Source organism: Polyergus mexicanus, unplaced genomic scaffold (assembly GCF_030449975.1).
Source record: "Polyergus mexicanus isolate NDT 795.1 unplaced genomic scaffold, iyPolMexi1.0 SCAF_2, whole genome shotgun sequence".
Taxonomy (NCBI): domain Eukaryota; kingdom Metazoa; phylum Arthropoda; class Insecta; order Hymenoptera; family Formicidae; genus Polyergus; species Polyergus mexicanus.
Window position 1 is genome coordinate 7,943,369 of NW_027223322.1, and position 24,489 is coordinate 7,967,857.

General features: G+C 41.8%; 1 long non-coding RNA gene across 2 annotated transcripts in view; it reads left to right on the forward strand.

Moving 5' to 3' along the window:
• LOC138944787 (uncharacterized) overlaps positions 1 to 24,032 on the forward strand; it is a 136,870-nt gene extending 112,838 nt beyond the window's left edge. The window contains exons 3-6 of one of the 2 annotated variants that reach the window (XR_011448873.1): positions 17,163 to 17,275; positions 17,389 to 17,933; positions 19,013 to 21,000; positions 23,739 to 24,032. This is a non-coding gene — a long non-coding RNA (uncharacterized lncRNA). Of the gene's footprint in view, positions 1 to 17,162; positions 17,276 to 17,388; positions 17,934 to 19,012; positions 21,058 to 23,738 lie in introns of those variants that run through there. The other variant, XR_011448872.1, reaches the window with a different exon arrangement.
• The last annotated feature ends 457 nt before the right edge of the window (positions 24,033 to 24,489 follow it).

Genomic DNA, 24,489 nt, shown 5'->3' on the forward strand with positions numbered 1-24,489 from the left:
GAAAAGAAGAATTTGACGTATCGAAAGTTGATGTATCGCAGCTGAGAAATCTAATGTCTTCGAAATCGGCGACGTCATCGCTAATCTCGATACTGCTCTCGACACACATTCGTCAACACAGTTGTAAACACTCGTCAACTGCCGCGAGATGAAGATGGTGTGGAAGTCGGCGGTGACTTGCTTTCCTACATCGCTACACATCCTGTTGCAGACTTTACTTTACCTTTGTTTCTCGGCGCGGCCGGCTCTGTCGGCGGAAGCGGGGCCGCGGAACGTCCGCTACGATGTGTATCCTTCCTATCCTTTCATAATTATGTTTTTATCTAAGCTGCATCTGCGAAATTGCGCCTGGCGCGAACGGAATTTTAACGCGGCAGACGCGCGGGCTCGCGCGATACGCGTGATTAAACACATTCGCGAGATAATGGCCGGATTTTAATTAAGCGAAGACAATTAGCTTTTTCAATTGTCGCGCGAATTCGTGCGGCGGATCGAAAGCGCAGAGGAGAGTGGGACAGCGATGGAAACAGGGGGAGGGGGGAGGGGGGAGAGGTCGAAAGCTCGGCGTTGCTGAAATTTACGCAACGGCAACCAGCGACCTTTCCTCTACTTCCATCTAATTCAAAACTATAAATCGAGGGCGTCTGTTGTATGTATGACGGCGGGCTGGCATGAAACCTACGAGAGCTCGGAGAACGAACGAGCAGCGGAGAGAGAAAGAAAACCGGCGGCGGAAGGGGAGGAGAACGAGAAAGAGTGGCAGCGAGAGAGAGAGAGAGAGAGAGAGAGAGAAAATAGGGCCGGGAGGAGAGCGCGAGGAGAGGGCCTGCAGAGCCGGAGTAACGTAACAGATGCTGCACAATAAACACCTCCCGTCACTTCGCTCCATAAATCGCGCGGCGGGCTCCTAGAAGAAACATTCAACCTCCATCTACTCCTCATCCTCCTTCCGAACCCAGCCACCATCCCAGACATCGCCCCGTCTTTCGTGCCAACACGTCGCAGCGTGCTCATCCATGGATAGCACGAATCGCGTTAAAGCCCCAGAGGACGGAGGTAAATCGCCAACTAGCGATTTTCTCTATCTTCGTATGGCGTTACGAGACGCGCGTATCCAGAACGGCGTCGCGCGTATGCGCGTTTCGTCCTTCGTTTATGTAAATAATGATTACCAGCTTTTTCGTTCTTTAGATATAATCGAGTCAAAATGTCGAATCGATTGTCACGCTTGTGACAATTTGTCATTAAATTGCAATACATACGTCGAGAAGAAGCAGAATTAAATTTTTTCGCGCTAATATTGCCTTGTATATTCTTTTCATTAAAAGTCCGTGCTTCAATATTTAATTTTGTGACAGGCAATTAATAGATTTTTAATATAAAGCTTTTACAGCTAGACTCTTGTACGACACTATGCGAAGCGAAGGAAAATTATTTTCCTTCGCTTCGCATAAGGCATAATTTATATAATAAGACTGAAATTTAAATGAAAAGATACATCTCTCTCTCTCTCTCTCTCAACAAATTACGTTTTAGTATTTTTTTTTTTGTTTTGTTTAATCCTCTATACTTGGTATAAAAATAAATTTGCTTCGTGTTATTTTTGTTTCTAGTTCCATTAAAATTGTATTAAGAATAAATAATGCAAGCGACCCGCGCGAGTATTTGATGTTTAAAAACTTCAACACGTCGCATATACGTAAAAGAATGGAGAGAATGGAACAACCATTTTGATTAGGAGTTCATTAATTTATTTTCTCGCTTTCAACGAGCTTGCTAACTTCCTCTCTTGCGCTTTTTTGCTCGAGTTCTTTTACGATTCCTTTCCTTTTCTCTCTCTCTCTCTCTCTCTCTCTCTCTCTCTCTCTCTCTCTCTCTCTCTCTCGCTCACCAATCTTCAACTTTGTCTTCCCACCTTCTTCGTGGATCTCAAAGTAGGGCGCTTGAGGTGAGGGCTGGCGAGCGCAAGCAGGGTTGTCGGCCACAAGATTTACAAGAGCGGGGGCCTCGAGGGTTACGACTCGTTATTATATGCTTTAATTACAGCTCGCGGTAATGAACTATGTTTAACCGTAACGTGGTAGGCTTGGCAATAAATTAACGGCGTGGAAAATACTAAATCACAACTTTGCCGATGCTGCCGAGTAGATAATCGGACGCCAAAACAACTGTATATACGGTATGACGCCCACAATGAACGCATCTATATTATGCGAATGCGCAAAGTACGTTCGTTGCGTTATTTCATAATCAAAATTATCTGACACGATTGAAAAATAATGCGACTGGGAAATTGAGGGAGTAAAAGTCAACCATCATCGTCTTGTTCTTAGCTCGCGATCTAATCGGTTAACTGACTGGACACTCTTGAGAAACCGTAAAGAAATAGGAGAGAGAGAGAGAGAGAGAGAGAAAGACAGAGACAGAGACGGAGAATCTGACATCCCGAAGAAAGGGGAGGTTACCGAGTCAGAATTTATCGGTCTCTAATTAAAGACCGCGTTACCATCGGAAGGAGGGCGCGATTCCGTGCAGCGATTCGAATTAAACCCTCAATTCCGGATAAGGAATATAGTCTCCGACCTGCGCCATCACCTATATAGACGCCTCTTGTTTTCCCGAGTCTTCATCAGCCATTTGTCTCTCTATGCAATCCGCCTTAAACCGTTCGACCTCCTAATGTACGTAATGCTACGTTAGCAATTAGAGATATCTGTGCATCTCGCGAGTCGCGCAAAAATAGAGTCATACCGCGAGAATATATGCGCGTAATGAAATTTTATTCTTAAAATGTAACATCACGATATATCAAGTACTTTACTCTTTTAAGGAGTTTCACAAATAAGTTCACTAAGAGACACGACGCGCGCCGTCACATAAAGGGGGTTGAACAAAAGTAAATCGAAATTAATGATGCGTAAAGTTAATTTTTGTTTTCGGGGGAAAAAAAAAACAGTTATTTTATCTTTATAATTTATAATTTATTGCGAGTCAGTGCATTTGCATTTATAATTCATAGCGTATCAAAACTTACGGCATATCGTAAGAAATAAGTTAAGACTAAACTTTTGCGCCGTTTATAAGACTGAACGTCTTTCGGAGGACATCGTACGTTATATCCCTCGTTAGCGAGGCACGCGTCAATTGGGATTTATGCGTTTGGAATTGCGCGGCTCGCTCGCGACGAGTGTTCCGACTCTCACATACGGTTTGCTCGTTGTCGTAAGGAACGAATTCCTCCGTTATGCTACTACGTAAACGAGACTTTAAGAGGATCCGGAGAGAAACGCCTCGCCCGACATTGCTCTCGAAACAATCTCGACATCGCCCATTACTTCGAGTTTAATGCAATCGCAATATAGTACTCAATCTGGAAGAATGTCGTTGCGCGCGGAGCAATTTCTTCCCCTCCCCTCCCCCCTCCCCCATCTTGGATAAGAAACGTGCCCCTAGTCCGATCGCAGCATCATGGAAGAAAGTGAGCGTTAGGAGAGGCAGAATCCCGCGGCGTGCTCACGCGATAGCCGGCGATTATTTCCTATTATTTACCTTATTATTTAGGTCCGTGAGACTGGACGAACGGAGGCAAGGGGGGAACGTTGAGGGATGAGGAAGGGATCCCGCGGAGGTTAGGGGCAACCGTGGCCGCGCGCGGCCGTATTGATCTTATCCCCCGACATGAGAAATGCCCGCCGGTTTAATAAACTCCCGGGACTTATGAAGCACGTCAGGGTGATTCACGGCCGCCTCATTGAGTCGTATTTATACAACCGCGGCTGATAGATTTATGGAGGACAGCGCAGCGTGGTCCCTCCTGCCCCTACCCCCCTTCCTCCATTCCGTCCCCCCCCTCGTCATACTCCCCCACTAACCACTTCCCCCTTCGGTATCCCACCTCTTTCGTTCCGCGCCTCCTCCATCTCCTTTTTCCGCCACGCTCTCTTTCGTATTATTGCACACGTACACGTGTTCGGAAGCACGCGCGAGCATATTCCATTTCACATGGACACTGATTGTTCGTCTATGTGAGCACCGGCGCGCGGAAGAGACCGGCAACAGATGGAGAATCAGCGGATAAGATGGAAGAAACGAAGAAGGGAGAAAGGCAAAGACAGGCGGACGAGCCACGGCGTGGATCGCAGGCTGAAAAAGGAGAGTAAGAAGAAATGGCGGTGGGAGGGAAGGAGGGATGAAGAGAGGGCGGATGGCCGTTCGCGCCGAACATGGTGGACCCGTCTATGGATGTCAGGAGGAGCCCATGGCGGCGTCGCACATGCACCTCGCCTCGCTATACGAGCGAGAGCAAGCAGCCTTATAAAGTAGCCGGGCTACGATTTAATCCGAAATTTATTTCCTCCATTAGTAAGGGCTTGTCTCGGGCTCCGAGTCCGAGTGAGTGAGAGGCTGACGGAGGACGACGCTTCGCCTTCTCCGACACTATCCCCCGTCTTGTCTCGCCCCGTTTCTCTCCTCTCTTTCTCTCCCCTTCCCGTTCCTCTCTCTCTCTCTCTCTCTCTCTCTCTCTCTCTCTCTCTTGGTGGGAGCGTCGGAATGCGCGCCGATGCATCGGTGCATCGCAAGCACACCACTACATTATGACTCCTATATCGCCATCTTTATTATATCCGCGGTGCACCGGTGTCCGCAGTCGCGTTTGACAAGCGTCGTTTCTTCCTCTCGTCTCCTTCCCTCCTACCCCGTCTTCCCTCGCCGCGCCGAACCTCTTCTCTTTTTTTTTTTTTTTTTGGCAAATCACTGCCGGTGAATTCAAGGCCTCTCGAGGCGCGATCTCCGTGCCGCATCGCGCAGGATCGCTCAATGGAGAACTCACTCGAGGAGATTTCTCCGGGTGTCCGTTCTGTCGTGACGAGGATAGTCGAGGATTAACACGATGCTACGAAGAACGGCTCAGTTACGTTTAACCTCCGCTTTCATAGTTGCTCCTATTGGTAAACAGCATTTTACAATCTTAGTTCACCGGCTTCGTGTTATCCTCTTGCAATATAACTATTTTTAATTATCTCCATATCACATTTAATCCTTTGAATAATCTTTCGGATTTAATAATAATAAGAAAGATTTATTATGTAAAGTTTAAATTTACATATTTACATATATTTTTAAATGTATTATATAATATTAATAATCTCTGCCATTAATCTCCAACTCTCTCTACATTTGTCCTTTTTTATACATTACAAATATATTGAAAATACAAATCTGATTCTATAAATGCGAACAGCATTTTATTTCCAACATACTTACTGTTGCTATTATTTAAATTTCTGTCGATGTCAAAATGTGCTCCTTTTCAATGATTTTGAATTTGTCAGGATTCCGTATTGTTAAAAAAAAAAAAAAAAAAAAAAAAAATATTTATACTCTCTCAATCAGATGCCGTAAGATGATAGATTCAAATACTCCCTCGTAATCGCAGAATTTCGACGATCCTTTGGCAATAGAAGCCGCGCGCACATCACGATGCACGATTATTTTCATTTACAATTCGACTGAAAAGACGTACGAGAATGAAAGATGAGAGCGCATTACGTAGATCATAGATGGAGGCGGTGCGTAAGATACGCATCGCCTGGACCGACAAATTGCCTTCCCTCTTCTTTCTAGAGGATCAGTAGTTTGGTAGATAGGTAGAGATGCGATATAGGTAGGAAGGTTATATGCCGAGAGGTTGAAGGGTGGGGAAGGGGGGGGGGTGAGGGGTGAGGGGTTGACGTCTCAGTCAGCGAGAAAGAAAGAGAAAGGGCGAAAGGGCAAGCAGGAGAGGCTGACGTAAGAAAAGACTCGGGTACATGGTCTGGCACGATCTTCCTCGATCTTCTTCTACGGCGGTCGTTTCAACCCTCGGGGGATCGTGGTGAATAGATCACTTTATTACGTCTCAGGCAGATTGACACTGCATTACATCAAGAGAAAAAAAAAATTCTTTACAAGTGTAACGAAGTTGTACGCAGAGGACATGAATAAGAATTTTCAAATAGGATATAAGATAATCTCTACAGCTGACACATAAATATAGAATAACGTAATTAAGTTAACGATTAAACGAAATTGTGTGCGGAAAATAAATCATCAAAGATATTCAACTGAAAAGTCTAATAGAATAAGATCTTAGTAAATAGAAAAATGACGTTTAACAATTAAAAGATGAATATGGTGGAATAATAATAATAATAATAATAATAATAATAATTTAAGAAAATAATAATTTATGAAAATAATTTAAGATTTTTAAGAGTACTTTTATTATTATCACATGTGTTGCCTTTATTTACTCTTTCCTTCAGTCATGATATGACTAATTATCAAGGGGACAAGATATCGTAAAAATCGCGCCTATAGAATTACAAGATACGCGATTGCACGCGATTAAGGATCCGTGTCGCCGGGATAAATTGTAAGAAAGCACGAAATTTGGAATGAAATCGTTTCAGTTTTATTACGACTGTAGGAGAAAAAGAATTAAGGGCAACAAGTAGGTGATCGCTGACCCTAATCCTCCCGCAGGATAATAATGCGCAGGCAGGAAGGACCGACGATCGCGATCGTGCATTTGTGCATTGCAATAAGACCATAATAGGTCATGATCTCTGCGCGAACCGCAGCTGTAATACAACGTAACGGAAGATGAGTACAAATAGTCGCCAACTAAACGGTCGGATTGTAGAAATCTGTCGATTTGGAACGACCAGCGAAACTAGTTTGGTCGTGTAATATTGGAGCGGATTCACGATCGTCGTATCAAGGATCTAATCCGCGAGCGCGATCTAGGGATACGACATATACGAACGCAACGGTATGGTATTTGGGGGCGGCGGGGAAAGGAGGAACATGACATTACGTAGGCGAATTAATCATTCGTTAAGCAACGCCGCCTTGTCGAATGCTAATTTTATCGCTCGCGGTTTGTGTATGCATTAAATATCATTGTAACGCGCGAGATACGGCCTGTACGCGCATTATCCGTTCATCGACCATGAGAACGCGGCCGTTTCCAGAGATGTGACAGTTAACGATGAAATACCCGCGGGATATAGATAAATCATCCATGGATCTTGAGAATACTATCGAGCGCGAAATAACGCGCAGCTCTTTTTTTTATTGCTTCCTGCATCAGGAGTGCTCCATTGCCGTCAACATGCGCGTGACATATGGTTTCGCCCGTCCTTCATATCTCAATGACGGAAGAAATAATTATATCGCGGCACGAACACCAGACGACAGATTCTCTCTCTCTTCATATATATTACATCTCTTTATATTATTAAGAATACCTTTAGTTTCCTGCTAGGCTAAGAGATGGCGTAAGTAGGAAGAGATGATAGGATGGGAAAGGATGTAAAGTTTCAAAATTTCAAATTTTTATATTTCGTTTGCGTCAAATGATGGTGTATAAAGATGCAAGTATTATTAGAAAATAATTATTATTCGCGAAATATAATTATTTATTATATTGTTTGTTGGACGATTTAAAATTTAAAATTTTAATTACTCATAAAATTATTAACGTCTTATAGATAATTTTTGATAAAATAAATTTTTGAACTTACACGCAATGAATTACGATTTATTGATATTATCTAATCACTTCTTTCTCGATTGACGCGATTGTCTCTTTGATCGCAAACAGTTGTAACGAGACAATCGTTGCAAGAATTTCCTTCCATCTTTACGACACGGTTATAACGATTTAGTACAGAAATGTAATCGCGAGGAAAGTTGGAGTCATTGTTGCAATACATTGCAGCGAGACGTCGCGGCTAATAAATGATAGACTGGCGATCAAGATTACTTATTTCTGAAAGGCTCTTTATCCGTCGCCGCGCAATCATTCTTTCAACGAGAGCTACGCCGTCAATGCGCGCCCACGAATGGCCTCGATCATGGCGAGCCACAGTTTGCCTTTCTTTATCGATCGTCCTCTTATTATCCATCCCGCGAACTCATGACGTTCGAACTGTAGCGATGCTTTGTCGGCTATGCTAGCGAACGCGGAATACGTCGAGCCCGAGGATGAGTCTTGGCATAGGAAAGGTGACGCGGACGAGGTGACAGGTCAGCGACCGGAGGCCTCACCTGTTTCCCCCCGATTCTCCGACCGCACCCCTCGACACTCTAACTGAGGGAACATGTCTATCCCTCTCGCTCTCTCTCTCTCTCTGTCGTTGAATCCCCAAACTCCATCCCCCGCTCAGGATATTTGTATGCTCTAATGAGCCCCTCCCTCACCGCACACGTGCACAATCACGTCGACGCTCGCTTCGTTGTCACGTTCACGTGGATACACGCGCGCATACGCGTAGCGCGTTTGCGTGTGCGCGATGGTCACTCGCTATAAATCAGATTCCCGTGAGATAGCCGCCTAGCTGCTTCTCTCCGTTGACTTTTATCAGGCGTACCGGCGCCGCGTGCTAATTAAACCGACGTGAAATAATCGCGGCCGCTTCACGATTGATTGTTGATCGAGGGTCGTCCGAGCGCGCCTTCCATCGTCGTTCATCCAGGAAAGGATGCGGGATTTCGCATCATCTCCTACGATTTTTAAAGACCGACGTCGCCGCTTAATCCTGGAAACAGTCTAACACGCTTGCCAATGTATCTGATGAAACGATAACGACGCGTTGCTCTATGTCGTTGCGAAATTAACGGTGACAATCATCAGGAAAATCCGTGATTGCTGGAATTATCGCAGCTTTGCGTGCCGCGATACAACGAACACATTCTCGATGAGATGACCGAAGTGATCGAATGGATGCAAATTGCTCCGACATCAGATTGGGGACTGATTACTCTCTCTCTCTCTATGATGCATATTGTTTTGATATAGCTTTCTTATTGATAGAACTTTAGAGAACAACTTTATTACCAGTTCAAATATCAATCTATTAAAAAAGTATCCGAGATCTGATATTTATTTATTTTTTTTTTTCATATTTAATTAACATTGTATAATAACAGAAAAAATTTCAAATTAATAAATTTTTTTAGCTTGTATTTTAAGAGAAATCTTTTAGCATTAATTTTAATCTCTATCTTTTTAAAAATCTCACCATTCTCTGGAAGGGGTAAAAAGAATAAATTTAAATAAAAATGTATATTAATATGAATTTTTTTTTTTTTTTTTAAATAATAATTCAAAATCAAATATAGTTACATATTTGTTTAGTTCCTTATATACATATTATATAAAATGCGATCGTTAATTTTCTTATATAATTAAGTAAATTATCTAGAGTTTTTCAAATTTTATATAATTCCGGTTTCTACTTCCGTTTAAAGAACAGAATCTGTACGGCAAGTCTGCTGAGAAACTACAAGACGGAATCTTAATATCTTTAAAAATGAGAAAGAAGGAACACACGCGGAGTCGATGGATACAGTAAAGTGTTTCCGAGTCAAGGGTAATAGGAAAAGATCGAAGTAGGGGCGGGGGGGGGGAGGGGGGGGGGAAGAGGCTACCGTCTTTGGATTTATGTGATCCTCCACCGCGTAGGGAGGATCGTAGCGAGCACCTCTGTCTCGTCGCGCCTCTATATCCAAGACTATAAGACCTATAAGACTTTGCGGCTACGGTGCAATTCCCGTACGTATAACGGCCGACCGTCCCTCCCTCTTTCTCACACTCGTATATTATTTCGCTTGAACATGGATAATTACAGGCCGCGCGAGATGGATGTGTGTCGGGCGGTACCGCGCGTTATCTCGCATCCGTCCGCCTACGGAGCATCTCTTTCTTTCTCTCTCTCTCTCTCTTTCTCCCTCTTTGGATTTATCCCTCTATTGTCTATAGGGGTTATCATGTCTGGTACCGAAAATATGTACTCGCGTACACCTCATCAAACGCGAAGAACCCGCGGAAACAGAATAACCCGGGCTTATCACGGTCTCCTTGAAGTAAAGGAAGAAATCAATGATGCGTGATGGCAATAAATTACAACGTGTATGCATAGGTTTAAATTTTAATTAAACGAATGATTTTATAATTAAAAAATAATTTACGATTTCGCACATTATTAAAGTTTTACGAATAGTTCATAGTGTTGACATGGTACATGTACGAACGAGCCCGAGAATTATATATTTTCGCGACGATATCTAGATTCAAACAAAAGGATATCCGTTTCCTACTTTCTTTATCACTTGGAGGACCCGGCAACGAATCTAAGCCGAGTATCGTTGTCTCGAAAATTCGTAGCATCGCTTTTCTCAAGCCCGTTGCATTCATAGATCCGGTCCATCTTACGCGTCTGTCTTAAATGATTCAGTCCCAGATTAAAGATAACTGCGCGTGTAAGTTGTAATCGCGGCATTACCGTGTATCCTTAATGCGAGCGATAAAGTAGATTTTATCACAATTATCGCTGTTGTTTATTACTTGGTTTGTAGTCTGAGAATAAGAAACTACTTAACTTGCGGCGATCGTAAAGGCGACTGTACTACTTAACGACATGCATTGTAACAGCTGTTTCCTGTAAGTTCTATTACGATCACTTTCATACCTGGTCGATTTATCACAATGATACGGCTGTGTTACATTTAGTCCGACTGCTACAATGGCACAGCGACAAGTAGCTGTTGCAAAAGCCATTGTCTACCTGTTTCCTTTTGCATTTGCGATGTTTTTTTTTTTCTATATTCGTCACGTGCTTCAAGTCGAGTGATAACGTCACTCATATACGTCGAATAAAGATCTCCCAATATTGTAGCTTTTTGTGATGCTATATACTTGTATATTTGCTATTATATCAATCCCCTCGAAATATGTAACAAACGACAAGTTTGTTTTATCAACAGATTATTGGATATCATTTCGAATACCACTGTTACAAGAGTCATCTTGGTATAGACATCTCACGCCATAAACACATCGTTTTAATCGATCGCTTCGAAATCCATTGCCGTTGTTGAGGATCCTCGTCGTCTCTTTCTGCTTCGGGAATAGTTAATTCACGATCCGCGTGGTAAAAGGGCTGAACAGGTTGCGGAGGATAGCCGGTAGCAATAAACACTAATACCGTAGTGTGGTATCTAGCGGGCAAAATATATTCAATATCAATGCACGGCGCTATCTCTCGCTCTGCGATGGGCGAATCTCGTATCTAAACAGCGCGCGAACATCCCGCGGTTCTAAAATATGAAGTGTCTCGGTGGTTCTTAGTTCGTAATCAAGGACCTTTCATGTCGCGTTGCTTCACAGTATGCCGTAATCACGGATAAGTCGTACTTATCGCGACCAATATCTTACATTGTCAAAAGTAACCCCGGAGTCTCGCGAGAAATTTATGCAAAGTACTCGACCGTGTAATTTCCATTATTGTAAATTCACGGAGCAAGACTCGAGGCGGATATCGGCATGTTACGCGAGTTCGTATGGGCGGCGATTATTTAGCGCCGATTCTGAAATTGGTAAACTATCAATGTGGAATTTTGTCGTTAACCGTCTGTGGGCAGAAACTCGCGTTTTATCGCGTATCAAAATTTTTCTTTTCGTTCTTGCATAATTACATGATAAATTATAAAAAAGGGAGAGATTTGCAAGACAGCTTTTTTTCATAAGATAAATTTTTTCATAACTCGATAGCCGTATTATAATGAGTCAAGAAGTTAGAATAATAAAAGAAGACTTTTTTAATCAAGAAAATATTAAGCAAATATTTTCTATTTCTTTGAATGAACATGTACATAATTATGCAAATTTTATATCAATTGTGTTTTTCTCTAGTATAACATTTAAATTATATAATTTAAAAAATGTCATATTATAAACGAGAGAATATAGTAAATGTTTACAATATAATTAATTCTTACATGAACATATGAACCTAAAATAAGATTAGAAGCTGCTGTTCGTCAACCGTATCGTTTTTGATGTCGTAGAAATAGGCGCATGCTCACGGTACCACGAGGGCATTCTCGGTCTATCGGGCTCTATTTAAATATACGTCAGCACAGTGAGTTATAGGACGGGCCATGTGATTTGTGACAAACTGGCTCCGCCATTAATTACTATGCAGCATCTTTCCTCGCCTTTACTCTCCTGTAGACGAACACACACACATACACACACACACACACACACACACGAACGTACGCGTACATATACATATGTATACCGTTGCTACGCGCGGGATACGATTATCCGGGCGTCGTGTACTCGACGATTCCGGTATTCGCCTTCCTCGACTTTTTAATCTCTCCATTAATTGCTCCTCTGTCGCTTCCTACCCTCTTTCACCTGTTTTCTCTATTCTTCCTTTATTAAGGGAAGCGAAAGATTTATTTTATCCAAAGACTTTGACGGTTGATACGTCAAAAGTTTAACGGTTTCTACATCGTTATATTTAATTATAGAAAATGTAGAAATTGTACAAGCTCTGTGTTGCAGATAGTAATCTTCTAGCGTAAATTGAGAGGGAGTATTACTAAGATTAATTGTAAAATAAAATGCATTCCACATATAAGATGTATAAGTGATTTTAAAATTTTGCGAAACTTGTAATAATGGAAAATTAATATCCGGATTTGTATCAAGAGTCTGCATGTGCGCGATATTGCGAATAAATGAAGAGAAGTGCGCGGGAAGGGGATCGATGAGAAGAAGAGCGATTGCGAGAAAGAAGGGGTGGTGATTATGCAGGTCGTTTATTCGATAAAGGCTCGAATACCGCCACCGCATGAGGGTGAGGATGACACAGGGTGAGATCTATGGCCCCGTAATATTCTATGAGCAATATTTACGGCCGCTGAGATAAGTGCAAAATGTTTGCGCTTGACGAGGCAGCCGAGCTTCGCTCGCAGGATCTTTTCAAATGGGTGTGAACGCCATTTACGATAAAAAAATGTCCTATCGAATTACGACTGGTTTATTTTGCCGAACGGAATTATTGATTAGTTTTATTTTAAGAATTATGTAATTACTATAATTTCAATTTTTTATATTCTAAATATATATTACATTATATGATTAAATACGATTAAATTGAGACCTTAATTACAAAAAAAAAAAAAAAAGTTAATTTGATAACTTTAAATTTGATTAAATGTTCCATTTATTATTTGTATTTGCTCAAGATGAACAGATTATACAAGAATTAAAATATGTAATAGTTTGATTTAAAAATTAGTATAAAGATGCGCGGAGGATTTTATATACAGATAATATATTGTAGATCGTTTATTGAATAATAAATACGTAAAAAAAAATATACTCCATAGAGACCTTCTCGCGAAATAGATAATTGTTGGCGAATTTCGAGGTTACTGCTAGGCTACTTCCTAATCTGCGAAGTAACCGCGACGCAAAAGCCAAACCTACGATCCTGCCGAGTATCGTACAGGACGGGACCCGGTATCCCCTCATCCTCCTCGCGTTATCGAAAAGCTAGTATTTATAGCTCCATTAAGGCCGGGACTAAATCATCGCTGCAGCCACAACTTTGTTGTATCCAGCCCGGGCACTGCCCATCCGATACCTTCCCAGCCGCGGACCTCTTGTCTAATATTTCGTACCTATGGCGTAGTCTACTACACGCCTGTATATTTCAAGTATCGATATCGAGGTTGGAGAATGAAAATTTTACCGCGTCTCCTTCCGATAGCGGGGATCCTCGATGCCGCGGAGGAAACTAGAAAAATTTCGTGTCCTTCGTGATCGAGATTTTTTTTTTTTTTTTTTTTTTTTACTTTTCTCGATATGATCGCTTATTTATAAATGCGAATTTCTTTAGCCAAATTACTATATAATTCTTAGATTAGTTCGTGAAAGCAGCTTCGAATTTCTCATGGATATTATTTCGCCTCTCACGTCTTTATCTCGAATTGTCTATTCAACGGCTGTCAAATGCGAGAACCTGTTTTATATCCGTTCATTAAATTTCTACTTAATCGCGAACTGTCAACGGATTCTAGAATACCAGACACATGCGCTAATCTATGAACACGGGCCGTGTTCTCTTAAGAGGACAATTTCCGAGTATTCGTCGAACTCCGCGTCTCGGACGTAGATTCGTCCTGATGACGCGTCGGTGGCAGGATATCGCGGTCCATCAGGTTGTTTAGTGTCGGCGCGGGCATCCAACAGGGCGGCCCCGTCAACGGCATACATTACGACCCACATTTACTCGGAGTTACACCGGACCAAACCTCTGTCCGAGGTATGCTCGGTCCGAGCGTGAACGTGTACGCGAGCGTCCGCGCTCCAAGGGCCGGCAAACTTCTTTTTGGTGACTGCACGTTCGGCGCGGCGCGTCAGCATTCATTAGCCCAGGCCTTATCGCGGTTCATCCTCCTCTCATCTGGCGGGGACTGAGAGGAAGAGAGAGAGAGAGAGAGAGAGAGAGAGGGAGGGAGAGAGACAAGTGAGATAAAAGAAAAAGCGAGAGCGAGGCATCTCTCATTCTGTTCTTACGATCCTTGACGTTGGCCTTTTCTGTCCGACTTGATTTATAATTGTGTTTTCGTCTATTCGAGAGAGAGAGAGAGAGAGAGAGAGAGAGCCCTCCTAAATCGAGACCATTGATTTCTCTAGTAAATATAAATACCATTAGACCAACGCACAAGGATCATTACCATTATAAGCGCGTCGTCCGACATTGGATAGGATAGATGGACGGACGATTGTCGGTTGTTGCGGCTAGTGTATTATCCTGTACGCGGGCGTGCACCGTCCTCGATCGAAGAACGGCCGTCGTAACATAAAATACTGATTTTATTTAAACACCAGCCTCCTCGTCGCTGCTCGGCAGCCACCGAGTTGTATTTATCGCGGGGCATTCCGAGCGGACGTAAGTATGTCGGTCGACGGTACGCCCGTTAATAATGTCCTTAATCCTCGCGAGTCCGAGCTCAGCGACGATCCTGCAGCCCTCGACCGGGCTTTTTTGCATACGCCGCGTGTGTGCAAAAGCATACACCGAGCTGGGCGGCGGAGCCGAATTCTCGCTTTCGGGTACGGTTTTTCGGCGGTTCGCGATATCTACTTTACGACCATTCTGATCGCGAGTGTAGGCAGGGAAGACGATTGCGGCGGTCTGGACGTTCCATCGGGTTCGACGATATACAGCACGTTGACATATGAACGAAAAAGAGAACCATTCAAAACACGCTGGTATATACAAGGACCAGATAGCGGACTGAGTTGGTTCTCTGTGGCAGGCAGGCAGGCGTGGATTGTCGTATTTGTCGTACTTGGAACGATGGTAGATTACGGAGGCGGATGGAATGATCGCTGTTTGGCTTGGCATAAAACTGCGGCGGGTTGTAAATAGAAGCGAAAAAAAAAAAATCGGAGAAATGCCAAATAAGCGCGCGAATGGTATTCGAATTCAGACGCTACGAGTTGTGACTATAAAAAATTGAAAATACTTTAAATTCTCTATTTTATGGATGTATACAGGGTGACCCATTTTAACTTAGGCAGCCAAATAACTCGAAAAATAAGCACACTACGAAAAAATGTTTAGAATCAAAATTTTGTCATTTCGAGGGGGACGTACAATGACGTTAAAATGAGCCCCCCCACCCCTTCCCCTGGGCGGTGAGGGGAGGCAAGTTTGAAATCTTAAATGGGAACCCCTATTTTTTATTGCATATTCGGAATCTTTGGCTAAAAACACATACAATTTGTCTGAAACATTTTTCTCGATTCATGATAGATGGCGCTGTAATCGACGAAATTCAATTTCTTCGATTTCTCTTACTGAGAACCCATGCTTACGATTCTGCAATAAATTAACAATAAAAATACCACGTTTTCATTGTTAATACTCGAAATTAGTCTTAAAACAAACTTCTCATTATTTTTTATTACTCATTAATTACTTCTCAAGAAACTGCTTTTAGCGTAACCTGCCCTTTAGGCAACTTGAATGGTGCAAAGTACCGAGACATTTTGGACTTTCCATCTGATGGAGTTCCTCTAAGTATCCCTCCAAAATTTTGTCCATTTAGTGCCAAAGTCACAAGTGTTTATGTATTTTTTTAACATTTGTACTCTGATAAAATTCTGGTAAAATGGCAAATTATACGCCTACAGAAGTAGTCGATATTCTTATAACCTTTGGCGAATGTGGTAGAAATTACAGACTTACTGCCCGTACTTATGCGGAGCGATTCCCAAATCGCCGCCATCCTACTGATCAACAAATTATAAACATTGAAAGGAGATCTCGTAATAATCCACTTCATCGCGAAAGGCGAAGGAATAGACTTCATAATAATAATGACCCTAGATTGCTCGCAGTTTTGGCTATGGTTCATCAAAATCCCCATATTAGTACCCGTCAAATAGAACGAGAACTGGGAATCCCTCAAACTACGGCACATAGATTGTTACGATCAGTCAAGCAGTTTCTTGAGAAGTAATTAATGAGTAATAAAAAATAATGAGAAGTTTGTTTTAAGACTAATTTCGAGTATTAACAATGAAAACGTGGTATTTTTATTGTTAATTTATTGCAGAATCGTAAGCATGGGTTCTCAGTAAGAGAAATCGAAGAAATTGAATTTCGTCGATTACAGCGCCATCTATCATGAATCGAGAAAAATGTTTCAGACAAATTGTATGTGTTTTTAGCCAAAGATTCCGAATATGCAATAAAAAATAGGGGTTCCCATTTAAGATTTCAAACTTGCCCCCCCTCACCGCCCAGGGGAAGGGGTGGGGGGGCTCATTTTAACGTCATTGTACGTCCCCCTCGAAATGACAAAATTTTGATTCTAAACATTTTTTCGTAGTGTGCTTATTTTTCGAGTTATTTGGCTGCCTAAGTTAAAATGGGTCACCCTGTATATGATAAATTATTTTTTTATTTTTCATCAGTGTTATTATCCGTAATATTGAACAAGTAATCATGTCCGTAACAGGCGGATTAAAATTCATTGTCAAACTTGCCGTACTCGATACCAATCTAAAGTTTAAATTTCAATGGAAATTGTACGCTTCTAGCATTTATGTTTCCCAGATTCTGAGATACTTTCAATAGTTTTCTAGTCAATCGTATAAAATTAAAATAAAATAAAATTGAAAAACCAGTAGTAAGACTTGATAAATTAAAATGTATTATCAATTTCACGTTAATATGTGATATATCACAGTCATATATCTATATCTATACAATCTAATTATTTTATTTTTTATGTTACAGCGGTTAGCAAGAAATTCTGTACTGTCTCCTCTTCATCTGTATTATGTATTCTGCGAAACTGAAGCAAAATATTGTACATTGGTCGACGTTAAAGAGCAACTTTCCACGAGAACGTAAGTAAGTCATAGCTAGGAATGGTATGCACTCGAGAATTTATACAAATTAATTAAAAGGCGCGGGGTAAAATGGTACTGGACTGTCTAATTACTCGGGTGTGCCCGGACAGCTTTGCCTACAAAAGACGGAGGCGACGACGTTGGATCTTACGGGGCTGTACAACAGTCGGGACTAGACACTGGCAGCGGCGAGGGGTTTTGCGGGGAAGGAGATTTCAGGCCACACCGAGACAACCGGGGCTAAACAGCCATCTAAATGCATCCGAGGTGGCGCTCACTGCCATTACGGCTGATGGACGCTTATTGACGCACGCCCTGCCAGCTAAGGCAGAGCCTCCAGCAAGCCCTCCAGCATCCCTCGACGGAGTGTTCTGTTCTTCTCTGTCTCTCTATCTTGTTTCCTTTCTCCTTCCTTACCTGCTTCCTTCCCATTTGCTCGCTGTCTTTGCCCCAACGTCCGACTTGCCTTTTATTGTGGCGATATCAAGAAAACGCCGCGAAAGCTTAAAGAGCGCCCGAATCTCTCCCCGACGTCCAATCGCAAATTTCGTCACTGCAATTATTCTAACGGATGGAAGCACTTTGGACACTTTTAATTATCTTTATACCGATAAGCACTGGATCCGTTACAATGTGCCTTCGTTGTCAATTATACGTATGTATTTTCTACTCTGTTTATAACATTTTTTTTTTTTCAAGAAAAGAATTTTATCTTTAATCTTGAGGTCCTTAAATCTCTGAAATTTAATTATCAAAATACTTAGCATTGCAAAAGAATTAACGCTATAAATTTCTGATAAGGAAAGAGCTTATAATTAGCAAAGAAAATAGTAGCTATGCTGTTCGCATTATATGCATCTTATCCGTATAGAATATAATTGTGTTGAAAGTGCGTGTTTAACGCATATACACGCATGTTGGCAATGATCATAGCACGTAATACCAAAGTTCGTTAAGCTAGTCAGCCTCTCCGAGAGAGAGAGAGAGAGAGAGAGTCGAGTATCATTCTGCAAAATCCTTCGTTCCTACTGGCTGGTTCGCTACCGTCGACAGGGGGTTGCCACGAAGGCAGCTTCCGCGTGGCAGCTTCAGCCGAACCCTCGCACTTCCATCGCCACGGCAGGATTATCGCGTTATTTATGCGGCAATAATAACGAGTTAGTATATGCGCGGGATGTGCTTTATATCCACGCGAGCCATTAGGGTTAATATAGCGCTAGGGTCTCTTTCGCGCTCTCTCATTTCTATCTCTCTTTTTCTCCCTCCCTTTCAAGTCACAAACTATTGTTCAACTTTGATCGTGTATGTCATTCGTACGAATCTTATTCCTAACACGTATCGGAAACTAGCGCGCGAAATATAGAGTATCTTTGAATTAAATAAAAAAGTTGATATCATACGTTAAAAAAAAAAAAATTCTTACCTAAAATTTAATTCGATATTATTTTTTACATGTGTCCAAATTTTTTACATATTTTATGGTTGACCACATTTTATAGATTGAAATATAAAAAAAAAAAAAAAATTAAATATAATTATATGTCCTGAATGTGCAATACGATAAAAAACGGATTATTAATTGGATTATGATGAAAATTACAAAAATAAAAATAGAAATTGCATTGTACGATTCATTGCTATCTTATATCTCAATTCATATTGACATCAATACAAATTGATTTATATTCTGCTGTCTAGAACCTTTATATGCATTTTTTTTTTTTTTTTTTGCAGGAGCGACGACTCCTGCAAACTCGCTTTTTCAGAATCGCCGGACCTTCGACGAAGGTCGGCCCGGCCGGTCCGACCCGCGCGACCGTACTTCTCCTGAGCGCGAGTACAATCGTTACTTACGACAACGTCGTATCTCACATCGCACCTGCTGGGTATCGTCGGTATGTCATACAGAGAACGGGCGCGAACGAATAATCTCGCCACGCGTATGACCCAAGTTTCCTCGTGGTGAAAAGAAAGCTCGGAATTATCGCGACAGGATTGTTTATCGACTTGGCGATCAGTGATGTCGATCATACACCATCTTTTCTACGAGCTGCTTATTTAAACCGTCCAACAATATTGTCGATCGCGACGTATTGAAATACATATTATATTTCTGCTATTACGTTCATGCGAAAAGAAAATCTTATTTATCGCATTAATTATATTTGCAGCGTTCCTCGTGCGTATATAAAAGCGGTTGGTAGTCGTTTAAATAAAGATCGTGTTTCTCGTTCACGATCCTAAAGTGCTATAACGATTTTGATGGCGACAATATACCAAAGTACATATCTCAATTAGTTTCGAAACAATCTCCATTACTTACATTATTAACTTCGGTGAAACGTATCCCAAATTATATCTAGCCAATCTTATACGGTGAGATTAAAATGTTAAAACGAATGGAAAGGCTTAAAATAGTACATGTGTTTGAATCGGTTTTATTGGAATAATGAAAATCAAGGATTGTTTAATATTCAAAACGATAAATTCGATATTCTTTGTAATCGATGCAATATATTATGAATACTTTGATTGCCCGGCGGAGTAACAAACAGCCGATTGAACGAATTTCTCAGAATTTTATAAAGAATCCTTTCACGAAGGAAAATTCATGACATGATACAACGCGAGTTAAAGGCATCGCTCGAAGGACGTAAAGTATTCCGTTGCTGTATCGAATTCCAAACAGGTTTTCCGCCGACGAAAACAAAGAACTTCTTAAGTACGGCTGACATTTCAAGCACATACATCCTCGAAACTACCAACTCTTATTGCATGCCGCTCTTAATCCTTTTCTGTTATCTTTCGTATCGACGAAAGAAGGATATAAAGAAAAAGTCAGATCGCGAAATATGGACACGGCGGCGTAAATCATCCAACTTCAGTCATAAAATGTGAAACGAGTCGCGTTCCCAAAAGCGTCAAATGCGTGAAAGGATTGGAAGACAAACCTGCTGAGTTCGGGAAACTGAAGAGGCGTTTTCTTCTTCCGGTCATACCGAAGACGACATGGTCGGCTTGTGGCGGTTGATTGGCCCGCATCGATCCAGTATACACGGAGCAATAGATCAGCAGACAGTGAGAGAAAGAGCCAGTCCTTCGGTTTTCCTACTTTGTTACTTTTTCTCGCCGATTGCGGGAACGAATTGGAAGGAAGAAGAGGGACGTCCGCATTATAGATACACGACTGTATATCGAAATGAAGGCTTACAACCGCAATATCGTGGTATGGGTGAAACTAGGAGAGAAGCTTCGCGAATCTAGAAAGGGGAGAGATGGTTCGGAAGGAAGATGCCGCATCGATACGAGGCCATATACCGAGAAGCGGTGTTACAGCCGCCACGCAGGGAGACCGAGGACAATTGCAGTGATACGAGAGAACGAGAGAGAAAGAGAGAGAGAGAGAGAGAGAGAAAGGAAAGGAATTCAGGTAAAGATATAGGAAAAATGTAGAGCAGTCGATGGAAACGCGCGCAAGGAAAAGGACAAAAAGCGAAGAAGAAGAAGAAGAAGAAGAAGAAGAAGAAGAAGAAGAAGAAGGAAAGTATTGCATCAAGACGACACTAGATAACGACAAGGAGACTCATGGGTGCCGCAGGAGAGGCAGGAGAGAGGATAGACAGTCAACCAAAGAGAGGCGAACATCTGAAAAGGTGGAGGCGAAGAATGGAAGTGAACGAGAAGGAGGGAGAAGAAGAGCAGGAGGAAAACTGGCGATGAAAGTGAGCGAGAGAAATATATATATATATACATACAGAGAGAGAGAGAGAGAGAGAGAGAGAGAGAGAGAGAGAGAGAGAGAGAAGCGTTCTCGCGGCGGAGGCCGCGCGCTGTTGTTCGATTCGAGCCGCGCGGCCGCGGAGAATACGAACGGCCGAATTATGAAAATGACCCCGTGTGACGCGGCAGCCACCCTCGCCAGAAGAGATAGCTTCGAGCAATAAACATACCGTCCCGTGTGGCCCCGCAGTGCCCCTCGTCTTCCGACGCGCCGCAGGTCCTAGGGGGTAGTCGGGAAATACGAAAGGATCGCGAAAGGGGTGGATGGATCCTTCGTTGTCGCTCGTTGTGCACACGCACGGGTAAACACGTACGCGGAACGTGAATGAGCGCCCGTTTCTTAAGACGAGCCTTTTCGTGGTATCGTTGCTCCTCTTATGATCCTTCGAAAGAATTTGCAACGCGTGAAGGACAATTGTAAAGCGCAAATCAAACGTCAGCGAGTATGAAAAATGATAATTTGAATTGAGATAAAATATATTTCAAGTCTTATGTTCGCAGACATGTTTCTTGATCTTGTAGCTTCAAAAATTTTTTCAACGCTAGTTAGCATAAAAATATAATTAATGTATATAATCTGGAATGTTATTTATTTAGCTGTAGTATTTGAGTCTGTGGCTTACTTATTCATCTGCTATAAATTATGCGTTATATATTTCGCAATATATTTTAAAGAAAAAGTATTTTCTATCAATATTACAGAGTCGTCGAGGATAAAAATATTAACTATTAAATTTAAGGAATGTAGCAGAAAATTTGATTTAATTTCTAATTAATTTCGTAATGTGAGATTTATTAAAATGTAAAATTTATCTCTATGGAATATTTACCGCACATTTCCATACGAAACGAATTAAATGATACAGCAGATTCCGCATCTCGGTTACTGATTTAGATCAAGCATTCATCTTACGATACGTAACGGTGCGCTGGTTTAACTGGTTTAACTATTAAAAAACAAGGAAAGTTATGACGCGCGATCGGGGAATGAAATACGGAAGCTTCTATTCTCGAATGTGATGAAATAATACGGTTAAATGGCTGGTATACCATCGCTCAAGGATGACGCTTGACCTTTGTGCAGTAATATCCTGCAACGGAGAAGAAACAAAGGATACATATGTATGTACGTTGCGTGATATGTACTGGCAGTCCACTAGCTACTATAGAGTCCGGGAAAGCATTTCAAAGGAGTCGAAGGAATACCCGGTTAATCCTAAAATGCGGCCACGACCGATTCGAAAGAACGCACGACCCATTGCCCTAAAAGCTGTTCGATACGCTGCAGCATTTATCCTGGAATCTGCCTCGTAAATTTCCATTTTCGACCTCCGTTCTTGGCGAATCGCCGTCGTGGCTGCGAACGTACGACGATTGGTTCTCTCACGTTACTCGCCGAATAGATATTTGTACGTCCAAGACCATTCGACCGGGAGATCGATATTACGTAATTCCGAAACGTATAATCATTTTGAATATCATATTATTCGTAAAGTAGGAACTCCGTATCGCTGCATAAAAGTTACTATCGTGTATCGCGAGAGATTTCGAGGAATAGGATTTCAATTTTATACGATCTCCTTTTCCAGTTTCCTAATTAAGATTGATAATTGTATGTAATATTCTGCCAAATGTTTTTCATTCTGTTTACTGACATATTTAATGACATTAGCTTAGATGTCGAAAAAATTGAATATTTTTAAACAGATATCTTATTATATATTTTTTCTTTACTATTTATATTCAGAGACAAAGCACGTGTATATATTTATCGCGGGTATGTTTTCAAAATTGAATAAAAATTACTACAAGATACAATGTTTAGATGTCTTTATTTTAAAATGAAGAGTTCAGCTCGTTCGGTAGATTGTTTTATTATTACACGTACCTTTGTTTTGCGGTTACCATACAATCGGTAAATAAACTAAATACACGAAACAAGTATCGTTTCTGTATCTGTACATTTGTGGGTAAACGCGAAATGGTTGGGAATTGCGCGATCCAGCGTGGACACTTGCGATAAACAGATAACGACACGGCCAGTGTGTACAATGGGAGATTCGACGTGCACCTGACGCGGATCGTGATGCATTTCCTGCGGATCGCTGGACTGAGCTGCGGCTAGAAAGCTCGCTTAGCCACCGAGGGCCATTCGTCAACCCTTTGGGTCGCGTCTGCCCGTCAGTCAATTCTGTCAACCGTCAATCACCGTCAGCTCTTCCCTTCCACTCGCTCTTACGCAACAACCGAATGCATAATCAGACCGCGATGTCTCTTATGCAGATAGCGGTGTCTATATAGATCGGCGCCAAATTGCGGACGCTCGCCAATTTACTGCTCGTCGAATATATCGCGTCGTTTTGTAGCTTCGCAAACTGCCGGCTATTATTTCTTTCGAATGAACTTCCTGTTTAACACCGCGATTTATAAACCCTTATACTAGCTAAAAATATTTTATATTTTTCCTATAGAGTTTATATATGATATAATCTCTCTCTCTCTGTCTCTCTCTCTTGTGACATTTATATTACTATTATTTTTTTTATGCTTTTGGATTATTTTGCATGTTCTTGTCCTACTTCTCTCTCTTCGCGCAATTTATTATTTAAGTGATTTTATTTTGTTTTATTTGTGCTTTATTATTTGGTTTTTTTTTTTATGTTGTTTTATGTACCTAAAGTATGTCAAGATATTTATCGAGAAGCATGGCCCGTGTATTACAGTGGGTCATAAAATGAATTATGAAGCTCGTAATGTGTCATTCTTCACGCATAAATGGATAGCAGGTAAATATTGCGCGAAACAAATTTATTTAGTACATTCTTCCTCGTTGGCAGTCAAATATTTCTTTTGACTTATGGAACACGCGCGTCGACATGAACGAGCGATCGGATCCCGATGAACGGCTTTCAGAACTCGCGCTTCGTCCCTTTCGACGCACTTTCCTTTTTCGCTCTCGTCCTCGTTCACTCTATCCTGCCTCTTTTTCTCTTTGTCATCGTAACTCTTTTTCAGCCGACCTTGATGGACAGGCTTCATACGCTAATTGCCGATTTTTTTTGGCTGGAAAACCAGCTCTGGCCAATGGTTCAACAGGTGTCGTGGTGGTGGGTCACGGCGAACTTTTATTTCAGCGTGAGAGTGAGGGAGGCAGAAAGAGAGAGAGAGAGAGAGAGAAAGGGGAGGAAGAGGAAGAGTGAGTGGAGAGAGAGAGAGAGGGTGCACGCGGAGTTCAGCGAGCGGGCGGGAGTCTATTAGTTCAGCCCGGAAAAACGCGACCCCACCGCCGGCCTCTCTACGTAGACTCGACCCGTTGTTTGGTATCGCCAATTTTTTTTTTCCCTTTCTCTCTCCCTCTTTTTTCCATTCGAACACGTCGACCACTGTAATCGCTCTGTCGAAGCAATCCCTCAGCCCGTCCTCACGGCAGA